The following is a 13,914-nucleotide window of genomic DNA, read 5'->3' on the forward strand; positions in this document are numbered from 1 at the left end:
ATATTTGAGGTGTAGAACGTGGTAGGAAGAATGAATTTAAGAATTATTACAAAATGTTTAGGTTGAGCAATTGGCATCTTTTATTGACTTGGTAAAGCTAGCAGAGCCACTGTTTGATGTGGGGCTTAAAATGAAAGATGCTGATTATTTGTCTTTTGTGCCTGGCTTATTTAACTTAACATAATGTCCTCCAGGTTCATCCATGTTGTCTCAGCTGACAGTAGTTTATTCTTTATTCTTTATTTATTTATTAACTTTTAAAACCCAAACCAGAAATGGTCAATGAGGATTTCCTTCTCTTTATGGCTAGTTTGTTTTGTGAACATATATCACATTTTAAAAATTTATTCATCCTTTGATGAATGCTTAGATTTATTCCATATCTTGGCTATTGTGCACTGCTGAAATAAACATGGGCATGCAGATATCTCTGACATAGTAATTTTATGAAAACTATGTTAGGTAATGCATGTTGTAATTAGCTAGATTTAACCATCCCATAATGTTTGCATACTTCTAAATGTCATTTTGTACATGATAAGTACATACAATTTTATCTGTCAATTTTAAATAACTAGCTAACTAAATAAATTTGAAAATATTGAATGTTTATTAGACATACAAATAAAGATGCTTTGTAGCCAATCAGTTGGATATACATACTTTTTGAGTTAAAGAGATATAAATTTGGATTCCTCAATATAGATGGTGTATTGGTCAGGGTTTTCCAGAGGGACAGAACTAATAGGATATATATATAAATTAAAGGGAATTGATTAGGGAGAATAGACTCACATGATCACACAAGTCCCACAATAGGCCATCTGCAAGCTGAGGAGCAAGGAAGCCAGTAGTGACTCAGTCTGAGTCCCAAAACGTTAAAGATAGGGAAGCCGGCAGTGCAGCCTCAGTCTGTGGCTGAAGGCCTGAAAGCCCCTGGCAAACCACTGGTGTAAGTCCAAGCGTCCAAAAGAGAGACTTGGAGATGTTTGAGGGCAGGAAGCATCCAGCACAGGAGAAAGATGAAAGCCAAAGACTCAGCAAGCCAGATTCTTCCACTTTCTTCCATCTGCTTTTTCTATCCACACTGGCAGATGATGGAATGGTTCCCACCCACGTTGAGGGTGGGTCTGCCTCTCACAGTCCACTGACTCAAATGTTAGTCTCTTCTGGCAACACCCTCACAGACACACCCAGAAACAATACTTTGCATCCTTCAATCCAATCAAGTTGACACTTAATATTAACCATCACAGGTAGTATTGAAGCCCTTTGTATAGATTAGAGAAAGGAAAGTATAGACAAACAGAAGAGGCCATAACATTGAGCCCTCAGATACTTCAATAATTCAAGATGAAGAAAATAAAATAAATCAACCCAAAGACAATGAAAAGCAGGAAACCAGTGAGGTATCAAGAAAGTCAGGGTAATGTGTTGAATCTGAAGCCAAGTGAATAAAAGGTTTCAAAAAACAGGGTAATACACCATGTCAAATGATGGTACTACTGGAACGAGATTACAGCTTAGTAACCATTGGTTTAGTGTTTAGTTTTGCTATCAGAGTTGCTGAAATAATTACATAAAATGTAAAAAAAAAATTAGAAAAACGTTTAAATCTACTTTTTAAAATGTGAGGGTGCAAGGTATGTATGGGGTCATCATGTAAAATTCCATGTGTGAGATAGTTACTGAAATGGTCCTTGAGAGAAAATATGATACTTAGCACGTAGAGTTACTGTGGAGGCATGAGTGAATGAAAAAGGAATAATGAACAGCTTCTGTGAAGTAAAATATAGGAGATGGTGGTTGTGGTAGATTGGCTACAAAGACAGTAACCAGTAATTCCTTCGTCTCTGAATCCACTTGCTATCCTCCCATCAAGAGATGGAGTCTCTTACCCCTCTCCAAACTTGCTTTGTTAGCCTTATGTCTTAAAGTAATGGAATGGAGTAATTCCCTTAAAATTGTGAGTCACCATGTAAAAAAGTCTGACTCTCCTTGCTACAGAGAGAAGACACATGGACATATCTTGAAGGATATAAGATTGCAAAGAGCTAGAGGGCCAGCAAGTCTGTAACTTTTAGTCACCCCATAACAATAACCACACACATGGGTAAAGCCATCTTATATCCCCATTAAGCTGCCCTGGCTAACTAACACCACAAGAAGAACCAAACCAACTCTGACGAGACCTGCTCTGTTCCTCATACACAGAATCATGATTAGTAAAATGGTTTAAGCTACTAACTTCTGAGTGCTTTGTTAAGTAAAAGGAGATAACTGATCTAGTGGTTGATTCTGAATCATATTAAAAGAGAAACTGAATAATAAGAAGCTTTGAAGATATTTTTCATAAAAAATGAAAGGGTATAGGGAATTACCCTATACTCTATATATCTTTAAACATATCCTGAAAATGTGAGAAGATAGAAAGGAGGAAAAATTACAATAAAATGTAAATAAAGGTGGGGATGCCCAATTATTTGAAATTAGTTGTAAGGTATAATAATGCCTAATTAGTACAATCTCTACATAGCTTGAGAAAAGAAAACAATTGAAATTTTCAGTACCTGTAAGGTGTTTTATGTTTCTCAGATAAACTCATTGTATTATGATCAAATACAGAATTGCTCTCTTTATGTTAATAGAAAAGCTATTGGAGATGATTACCTATATAAGTAACATTAAAAATAAGACATAAAAATTTTAGAATATAAAAAGCAGAGTTTTTTTAATAACTAAGGCATATTTTATTGAACTGACTTTGTCAAATGTCACTCTGGAATTTAATTTCTGAGATTTCTCTCATCTTTACTTTCCTTCATACAAGATGGCTCTTCTCCAAAACAATATTGTTTTCCTACACAGCATGTTGGACTGATATCCAGCCCTTGCTTCCTGAAAGTATGGTATATCCTACGATTGTACTACTCTTAATTCTGAATTTTTCATGCTATTAATTCATACATCTTATGAAACAGCAAGATTAAACATAATCACAACTTAGACTTTTGTTATTTTTGTATAGAATCTCAGTATGTTATTTCAAAAAAGCTTTAAAACAATAATGTGGAAACTTACATTGAAGTGATCATCTAACCATGGGGAAGAAATCAATGAGAAATGATAAAAACATCATGTTTTATCTTTCCCCCAGACTCAATGTTCCCAACATGTTGTGACAATTGGATTTTTATTTTGAACAAATAACTCAAAGTCTTCATACAGCAAACAACTCAACTGAAAAAGAATGAAAGTTAACTTTAGTACAATTTTTTAAAATCAATCGGATCCTTCTGGGAAAGAAGGAACAACTGACTCACTTCTATGAGAGGTGAATTAACCTAGGCCACCACTTAATAAATCGCCATTTTCACTAAGGAAATGTCAACAAAATGATGTCAGGATTTGCGGATACGTGGTATCTGCAAGGAGAACAAAATTAGTAGGTTTTATTTTTATCATCTGTAAATGTGCTGAGAGCTAGGGAAATGTGGGACATTTCAGAGTACAGGAAAGAGCTGAGGTGCTCTGTCCCCTTTATCACATCTTTTATTTTCCATAACAAGGATATTTCACGTAGAATATAATCAATGAATATACTTTATATCTGAACTTTTCTGTTGGCCAGTAAGTACTTATTTTTCAGATGGCTGCACCTTTCTAGAGTCCAGGCCAAAGGCAAACAGCTTCCAATAATCCACAGATCTTTTCCGTAATGGACAACTTTGCTCTCATCGTGACAGAGGATATCTTGAAATGAAAACTTGGAGTTGTAGTACCAATGACGATGATATATGTGTCTAAGTGGTCAGTGAAAATGTGTCTCTCAATTATCAACATTTGGCATCAAATGCTACGAAAGAATGTTGTGGGGTGGGTTGCTTAGAGTTGACAACAGGACCTGTAACTCACATCCTAGCAATCATTTGACTCCTAAGTATATTCTCTAAAATGAAACAACCTGCCAAACATGCATTTTAGATGACAAATTTATGATGTTAAAATTATTTGCTCATCAAATGAGCTCAGTTTTGTAATCTATAACAATACCAATTTGGACATTTGCCTTTTGTGAATAGCTCATTTACTGCTATAAAAGGAAAGAGAAAGAGAGAGAAAGAAAGAGAATAAATCATGTAATTGTGTAGCACCTGCTATGTTCTAGGGACTATGATAAATTTATAATCAGTTAAAGTCATTTTTCATAATCCCAAGAAGGAATTTTTGGGTAGCAGTAATTCCCCTATTCCCTTTCAGATGTGAAAGCTGATGATAATGAATGACAGATTATCTAAATTTAAAAAATCCATGTCATCTTCAATACTACACTGCCTATTTACTTTCTCGCAATATGCTCTCAGCCCTCCAGCACTGTTTGGTTTTCCAAAAAAAGGTCATAATGACCTTGAAGTTTAGAACATGTCTCACTGCATTATTGTTTAGGGCAGTCCTGACCCTGATTTCTTACACTAAGCTTTCTCTATTGATTTCTACAGAAGTCATTATGTCCTGAGAGCATATTTTGATGTTTAACTTCCACCCCTGTGTAATATTATCTGTTGACTAGCCTTCAGTCCCTTTTCTCTGAGACTCTGCTATTTCCTTTTTCTCTGTCATATTCAGGTCTACTTTTACAATTGATTCTTCAAACTGATATCACATATTATCTCAACAGAGTCATTGACATACTACAAGTAATTTCCTTGAGATTTTCATCTGACTTGTACCATCCTGATAATTGTTACCCTGAGATACTGAAATTAAAGTGATGTTTGAAAAGTATCCTCTATTTAAGCTACTATTATTCTTCATTGACTTTCAGTGATTCCAAAAGTCTAGAGCTTTCATGTCCAGTGTATGAGCCCCTAGCTATCAAATCCAGAGCTATTAAGGCCACTGAATAATAGTACAATAGAGAACAACATAATTCGATCAATATTTTACAAAGAAAATTAAGAATGTAGCCTAGAAAATGTTAAGAAGGAGAAAGAAATGGAATCAGAACTGTCAAAATAAAACTACAGTAGTCTGGTTAAGATATAAATCACATATGTGCCCTACACACACATATTTAAAGACATCCATTTTTGTTATCAACCTGAATAAAGATGCCCACCTGAGAAAAAAGCACTGTTACCAAGGCATCTGATTCAGATTTTAGCCAATATAGAGTTATGATGAATGGGGTATTGGGGATACTAGGTAGAGAGAGAGTTTAAAGGGCAATGAAATTTGTTGCCAACACAGGAACCTCCTTCTTCAGGGTGTTCTACATTCAGTTTCGTTACATTTTCTTCATCTTTTTTTCTATTGTGTTGTAGCCTGAGAAATCTGGATACTCATATTATCCTTGTATTCCTCACCTTGAAATGTTTTATCCAAGTTTCATTGGTCTGCATGTGTTATGCTGAGTGAGACATTGTATCAGCATATAATATTGGGCTATATTTGTTGTTGCCTTTATTATTGCCATCAATAACCTTGTTCAAGGAAGATTTAGAAAAGACTTAGAATCCTTTCTGTGTAATTTAAGATGCTGTATTGGGTTCATCCTGTAATACAGACTCAATGAGTGTTTGTTGAAGTGTTGAGTAAACAAATTTTGCTTAAGAAGAAAAGAACAGATTAATATGCTTATTTGCTTAATGCATATAATTGCAGTGCAAAAATCAAACTATTTAGGCAGATATTTTATTTGCTAATAATCACTCTTTTTAGCTTATTTATAATTATAATTTGTTAATTGTAATTTTATTATTATTTTTTGTATTCACATATTAAGTCCAGCATATCGGTTCATTCACCCATTTATTTATTTTACTTTTTTTTTATTATACTTTAAGTTCTAGGGTACATGTGCACAACGTGCAGGTTTGTTACATAGGTGTACATGTGCCTTGTTGGTTTGCTGCACCTATTAACTCATCATTTACATTAGATATATCTCCTAATGCTATCCCTCCCCCATTCCCCCACCCCATGACAGGCCTGTGTATGATGTTCCCTGCCCTGTGTCCAAGTGTTTTCATTGTTCAGTTCCCACCTATGAGTGAGAACATATGGTGTTTGGTTTTCTGTCCTTGCAATAGTTTGCTCAGAATGATGGTTTCCAACTTCATTCATGTCTCTACAAAGGACATGAACTCATCCTTTTTTATGGCTGCATAGTATTCCATGGTATATATGTGCCACATTTTCTTAATCCAGTTTATCATTGATGGACATTTGGGTTGTTCCAAGTCTCTGCTATTGTGAATAGTGCTGCAATAAACATACGTGTGCATATGTCTTTAAAAGTAGCATGATTTATAATCCTTTGGGTATATATCCAGTAATGGGATCGCTGGGTCAAATGGTATTTCTAGTTCTAGATCCCTGAGGAATCACCACACTGTCTTCCACAATGGTTGAACTAATTTACACTCCCACCAACAGTGTAAAAGCGTTCCTATTTCTCCACATCCTCTCCAGCATCTGTTGTTTCCTGACTTTTTAATGATCGCCATTCTAACTGGCATGAGATGGTATCTCATTGTGGTTTTGATTTGCGTTTCTCTGATGACAAGTGATGATGAGCATTTTTTCATGTGTCTGTTGGCTGCATAAATGTCTTCTTTTGAAAAGTGTCTGTTCATATCTTTTGCCCACTTTTTGATCGGGTTGTTTTTTTTTTTTCTTATAAATTTTTTTCAGTTCTTTTTAGATTCTGGATATTAGTCCTTTGTCAGATGGGTAGATTGCAAAAATTTTCTCCCACTCTGTAGGTTGCCTGTTCACTCTGATGGTAGTTTCTTTTGCTGTGACAAAATTTGTTCTTCATTCTGGAAATAAAAAATTGAAAAACATAAAACATAATATGCAACCATAAATATATAAAATAAAAATGAATATACAACCTGAACGTGTCTATATCTAGTAAATAAATTGAATCAATAATTAATAACCTAAAATAGAAATTACCAACCCCAGAAACCAATGTGAAAATACTACATAATATATAATTTCAACTCTATGAAATTCTGGAAAAGGTTGAAAATGTGGAGACAGTAAAATGATCAGTGGTTGCCTTTGGTTAAGCAGGAGATAAGGATGAGTAGGAGGCACACAGAGAATTTTTAGGGAAATGAAGCTATTCTGTGTGATACTGTAATGGTGAACACATGCTGTTGTGCATTTGTCCAAAGCCATAGAATGTGCAATACCAGGAGTTATTCCTAATGTAAACTATGGGCTTTAGGTGACAACGATGAGTCAATGTAGGTTCATCAACTTTAACAAATTGCACCACACTGGCTCAGGATTTTGATGGTCAGGGAGGCTATGCATGTGTGGGGATATAGGAACTCTGTACTTTCTGCCCGATTTTGCCATAAACCTAAAATTGTTCTAAAAAAAAAAAGTGTATTTTAAAAGTGAGTAAATCAAGAAAAAATAAAAATTATAAATGTACATTTCGAATGGATGCTGTTTATTTTATATAAATTATACTGCAATAAATGTTATGTTTTAAAGGAAAAAGTTAAATGTAATAAAATGGCATGGGCAGTGCTGTGGTTTGAATGCCTCCTCCAAAGTTTTGTGTTGGAAACTTAATCCCCAATGCAACAGCCTTGAAAGGTGAAAGCTTTTAAAGTGATTAGGCCATAAGGGCTTTTGTCAACGTGAATGGATTAATGCAATTATTGCAGAGTGGCATCATTTTTATGAGTGGGATCCTTATAAAGGGTGAGTTTGGTTCCTTCTCTAGCTCACGCTCTCTCACCCATGAAATCCCTTCCACCATGCTATAATACAGCAAGAAAACCCTCACTAGACATGACCCTTCAATCTCAGACTTCCTTCAGACTCATGAGCCAAATTAATTTCTGTTCATTACAAATTACCAAGTCTGTGGCATTTTGTTATAGCAGCATAAAACAGTCTAAGACAGGAAGTATGAAGATAAAAAATAATGAAATAATAATTTCCACTGGATAATATATCAAGAATGTCTTCAATAATAATAGGGCATTCTAACAAAGAGCTAACAATATATTTGTGGAGAAAGATTAGAGGCATAGACTTAGATAAAGTGAATGGTAAGTGCAAAGTAAGTGTCCATCAATGATATACAAATTCAAACAATGTAATTATTAGTGATAATTGAGACAGTTGGGAAACACTGTGATGATGAAATGATTTTAACTGGAGATAAAAATAAAAGTGTATTATTTCAACGAGTAAAGATACTCAAGAGATTATTAGGAGGCAGAAGCAAGTGAGCAGACACAAGAAAATTCATCTAGCATGTTCATGAATGCTATGTTATACACTGGATATCTAAAGACTAAACAACTCTGATCTCTGCCCTCAGAAATCCAGTGGAGGAAACTGGTATTAAAACTGTGTGGAGATGAAAGTAAGAGACATTTTCACTGTAACTACATCTGCAGGACTTCTACATCTGCATGCTTATGGTGTTTGCACCCATGTAATGAAGATGGTAATATTTATCTGACTTAAAAAGAAATGGATGATGAAATAGTCATGATATAGATAAAATAATCCTCAATAGTTAAGGCCATTTTAGAGATGATTAATGAAAGAAAAATGTTTCACTTGTATTTGTTTGACTAGAGGAATAACAAGAATCCTCCAAGCAGGCAAAGATCTAAACATCATTTGCTAACATTTATCTGAAGATTACTATGAGGATAAATAAACCTACTACTTTTGGACTAATGGACTTCCATTAGTTAGTACTTTTATAACTAATGAAGTTCCATTTATCCATTCATTTAGATTCCATTTAAAATCTACTTCAAGTATTTTACCAATTTAAAAAGTGATAGAAGAATATTTCTGCTGATATTCGTTTGCTAGAACTGACATAACAAAGACAACATACTGAGTAGTTTAAAAACAACAGAAATTTGTTTTCTTACATTTCTGGAAGGTAAAAGTCTGAGATCAAGATGTGAGCAGGGTCAATTATTTCTAAGGTCCTCTTCTTGGGTTGTAGATGGTTATCTTCTCCTCGTGTCTTACCTGGTCTTTCCTCTGCTTGTGTCTGTTTGTGCCCCTAATCTCTTAATTTAGGGGCACTACAGTCATATTGGATTAGGACCTACCCTAATTACCTCATTTAATCTTAACGACTTCTTGGAAGACTTATCCTTAAATACAGTCACATTATAAAGTATTGGGAGTTAAGACTTCTACATATAAATGTTGGGTATGGAGCAGGACTAAGCTCAGAGCTGGATGAGAACCAACAGATCTTTTTGCCACACCAGAACTTCAATCTAAATAAATAAAGGCAGAAAGCTAGTTTATTTGTTAGTTTGAGAGGCCTATACTTTCTGTAAGTGGAGAAAGAAATAAAGAAAGCTGCTGGTTCAATTAAAGTGAATAACGACTGTTCTGAATAGTAACTTTTGTTTTTCACATTGTTGTTTACTATCTCTACTTAGGGAACGAGCTCTGAAGAATGGTATTATTAAGTAGGTTCACTATAAAAATATAGATGAGAAATCAGTACATATCATTAATTTTTAAAAATGAAAGACCGTGAAAAGAATCGTACTGTAGAGGTAGATTGTTTATTGAGTAACTGTTATAACTTCCAACTCCACAGGGTTTATCTGAGAAGCTTTCATTTTCTTGTAAAAAATTATAAGCAAAAGCATCATATGTTTTAGTGTTTTGCTATTTCATAAGGGTAATAGTTATCAAACTAATCATTGTTTTAAGATTGTAATATTAAATTATTTGTAAGTGATCAATCTTATTACAGAGTTGCATTTTAATTGTGTAAATGCACTATAACTGCTGTGTTTAGTTATGATACATGTTCTATTATTTAAGATATCCTAATTTTGTATGAAGAAGAATACATGGGTATGTAAAAAAGAGATACATACACCAGCTTGAAAAACAGCAAATTAGGATAATTTAAACCTTTTTTTTTTTTTAAGAGCTAAGCAAATAATAGATATGCTTCAGAGTTGGCCGTTTGTTTGGTTTGTATCTTCAGGGAAAAACTAAATCTGTAGAGAGTTACAAACTAACTGTAAAATTAAGATACAACAAAAAAATCACTCATATTTAAACAAAATATGGTAAGCATGGAAAAGGATGATTGTTCCATAAACCTTATGGTGTCATAATTGATGAGAGGATTGTCACCACAATAAAAGGTTACTTGAGCAGTGAATTGTGAGGAATAGTCATATGACAATAAATTTAAAGTCTATGGGATATATTTGGCAACTACAGATTTATGATAATGTCTTATACCCATCATAGGATGGGTAAAGTTACTGAGCTGTTATAGTTTGCTCTTCAGTCCACTGTGTTGATATTATTAATAAAGATCTGGTTGTATGACTATAAAGGTTTTTTTTGACAGTTTGAAAGTATTTTCAAACTAGTGTATAGTCACTTGCATTAAATAATGCAGGCTTTTTTTTCCTGCTTTAAGCCAAAGGTTATACTGAGAAAAATTGTCTAATATTTTGTAATGTCATTTAGTAGAAAATCATAGCACACTACTTAGAAACTTTTAAGAATAAACTTACAGGTTTATCTGTATTACAGGGAATAATGTGATATTGGAGTTACTATGTCCATTATGTTTTAAAGCTTTTTCTCAGTTTTAGTACTTTAAGATGACATAAGTTGTGTCATCCTTGAATGTGTTGGCTATTGCATGAAAAGACCCTATATTTACTTTTGGATAACTAAGGGCATTAACTTGAATCATCACAGAAATTTATAATAATAAAAACTGTAAATAAATAAACCCCAGTTAAACATTTTTCATGTTTATTTGTGAGACAACTTAGCTATAAAATAATAATTGTTATCTATTCAAATATAACTTACATATAATAATTTATATATACAATATTTATTTTGTATATTGCCTGATATATCCCCATACATCTCTAATAATTATCATTTATTTAGCAAAAAATATATGGATACATTTCATTTATAGAATACATTCATATTAAATCACTCTGGATTATGAGGTTTTTTTATTAAAATGATATTTCAAATATGACATCATTACATACTGGAAGGTTATAGAATAACTATGCTTATTATTTCAAATTTATTTTTTAAAAGTTAGTAAATAATATCAGTGGGCAAAAGCCATTTTACCTGTTAAGTTTGAAGAACTTTTTGTCTTTTGAAAAATATTTGAATATTATTAAGTGCTGATGCTGCTAAACCTGACTCTATCTGATTCTAGATCTTTTTCATCTTATTGTGTTCTGAGACACAATTTATAATGTTTGGCTTTATAATCTACACTCTCAAAACTGCTCAGTTCATTAAAAAGCCCCTTACATAGTTTTCTTCCAAAACTGCTTTTATATGCTCAGTTGCCGTATAGTATAATCCTACCACATCCTTTCATCACTGATTGAAATCTTAAAATTATTTTTTTAGAATCAGCTAATGTGGCAACTCCTCTGAATTGTCTACAGCTCTTGTGTATCTCCAATACAACATGTATTAATCACTTGCACTTCTACTTGGGTTTTCTTTAAAATACCCCAATCACCGAGAAGCTCACTTTCTAATTCAATCCAGCCACCAATCAGTTCTAGTAAGGATCTGCACAGATGCTCACCAAGCAGAAAAAAGTTCTTGCCTCTTTCCTTATTGCCAGCCTGCTCTTCTCAGAACATTTATTTGCTCATCCACATATGCCTACTTACTTAACTAAGGAAAAAATGCAACCCATAGCTCCATTCAGCAACCTATTCCTCTTACATAGACACTGCAGAAAACATAAACAACCAATCAACATTATTGATGCTACTGGTAGCTTAAAATATAGATTAACAGTAACCATAAATAATCAATGAGCAAAACTAATAAATATAATAATTTGTTAAAAATTAACCACACAGGATAAATAGAAACAATCATTTTAGGTACACAAGAAAAAATAACAGATCAAAATGGATGAACTTTATTAAATAAATACTACAGTTACAACTTGGGATACATGGGATTAGAAATACATAATTAATATTATCACCTATATGTAAGAAGATGAAATATCTCTAAAATAAGAAAGGCTTTAATTATAAAAGTACAGAAATGCAACCTCCAAGGGATTTATAATATTTATCTCTGAAAGTGATGGTATAAAAGAGTCAAAATATTCATTTCAGCAAGACTCAATTATATACTGTCTTCAAGAGACTCATATCACATGCTATGGCACTCCTAAGCTCAAAATAAAGGGATGGAGAAAAATCTACCCAGCAAATGGAAAATAGATAAAATGTAGGTGGTGCAATCTTAATTTCAGACAAAACAGACATTAAACTAATGAAGATAAAAAAGACAAAGGAGGGGATTATATAATGGCAAAATGATTCAATTCAACAAGAAAACCTAACTATCTTAAATATATATGCACCCAACACAGGAGTACTCAGATTCATAAAGTAAATTCTTAGAGACCTTTAAATAAACTTTAAGACTCTTACACAATAATAATGGGAGAATTCAACACCCCACTGACGGTATTAGACAGATTACTGAAGCAGAAAATTAACAGATGTTCAGGACCTGAAGTCAACACTGGACCAAATGGACCTAATAGACTTTTACAGAACTCCTTACCAAAAAACAACAGAATATACATTCTTGTCACTACAGAGCACATACTCTAAAATTAACCACACCATCAGATAATATTTGACCACACCATAAGATCAGCAAATGAAAAAGAAATGAAGTACACCAGTCAAGGCTACATGTCTTTGTACTGGTACCAAAACAGATGTATAGACCAATGGAACAGAACAGAGGCCTCAGAAATAACACCACACATCTACAACCATCTGATCTTTGACAAACCTGAGAAAAACAAGAAATGGGGAAAGGATTCCCTATTTAATAAATGGTGCTGGGAAAACTGGCTAGCCATATGTAGAAAGCTGAAACTGGATCCCTTCCTTACACCTTATGCAAAAATTAATTTGAGATGGATTAAAGACTTAAATGTTAGACCTAAAACCATAAAAGCTCTAGAAGAAAACTTAGGCAATACCATTCAGGACATAGGCATGGGCAAGGACTTCATGACTAAAACACCAAAAGCAATGGCAACAAAAGCCAAAATTGACAAATGAGATCTAATTCAACTAAAGAGCTTCTGCATGGCAAAAGAAACTGACATCAGAGTGAACAGGCAATCTACAGATGGGAGAAAATTTTTGCAATCTACCCATCTGACAAAGGACTAATATCCAGAATCTACAAAGAACTTAAAAAAATTTACAAGAAAAAATCAAACTACTCCATCAAAAACTGGGGAAAGGATATGAACACTTTTCAAAGAAGACATTTATGCAGCCAACAGACACATGAAAAAATGCTCATCTTCACTGGTCATCAGAGAAATGCAAATCAAAAGCACAATGAGATACCATCTCATGCCAGTTAGAATGGTGATCATTAAAAAGTCAGGAAACAACAGATGCTGGAGAGGATGTGGAGAAATAGGAACACTTTTATGCTGTTGGTGGGAGTGTAAATTAGTTCAACCATTGTGGAAGACAGTGTGGCAATTCCTCAAGTATCTAGAACTAGAAATACCATTTGACCCAGCTATCCTATTACTGGATATATACCCAAAGGATTATAAATCATGCTACTTTTAAACACACATGCACACGTATGTTTATTGCGGCACTATTCACAATAGCAAAGACTTGGAACAACCCAAATGTCCATCAATGATAGACTGGATTAAGAAAATGTGGCACATATACACCATGGAATACTATGCAGCCATAAAAAGCGATGAGTTCATGTCCTTTGTGGTGACATGGATGAAGTTGGAAACCATCATTCTCAGCAAATTATCACAAGGACAGAAAACCACATGTTCTCACTCAT

General features: G+C 33.6%; 1 long non-coding RNA gene across 8 annotated transcripts in view; it reads left to right on the plus strand.

The window, feature by feature from the left end:
* Nucleotides 1–13,914, plus strand: part of LOC134808289 (uncharacterized) — a 291,140-nt gene that overhangs the window by 197,950 nt on the left and 79,276 nt on the right. Inside the window, exon 9 of one of the 8 annotated variants that reach the window (XR_010150923.1) lies at nucleotides 3,650–6,291. The exons of the other annotated variants lie outside the window; for them this stretch is intronic. This is a non-coding gene — a long non-coding RNA (uncharacterized LOC134808289). Of the gene's footprint in view, nucleotides 1–3,649; nucleotides 6,292–13,914 lie in introns of those variants that run through there. 8 annotated transcript variants of the gene reach the window in all.

This window comes from Pan troglodytes, chromosome 15, assembly GCF_028858775.2.
Source record: "Pan troglodytes isolate AG18354 chromosome 15, NHGRI_mPanTro3-v2.0_pri, whole genome shotgun sequence".
Lineage (NCBI taxonomy): Eukaryota > Metazoa > Chordata > Mammalia > Primates > Hominidae > Pan > Pan troglodytes.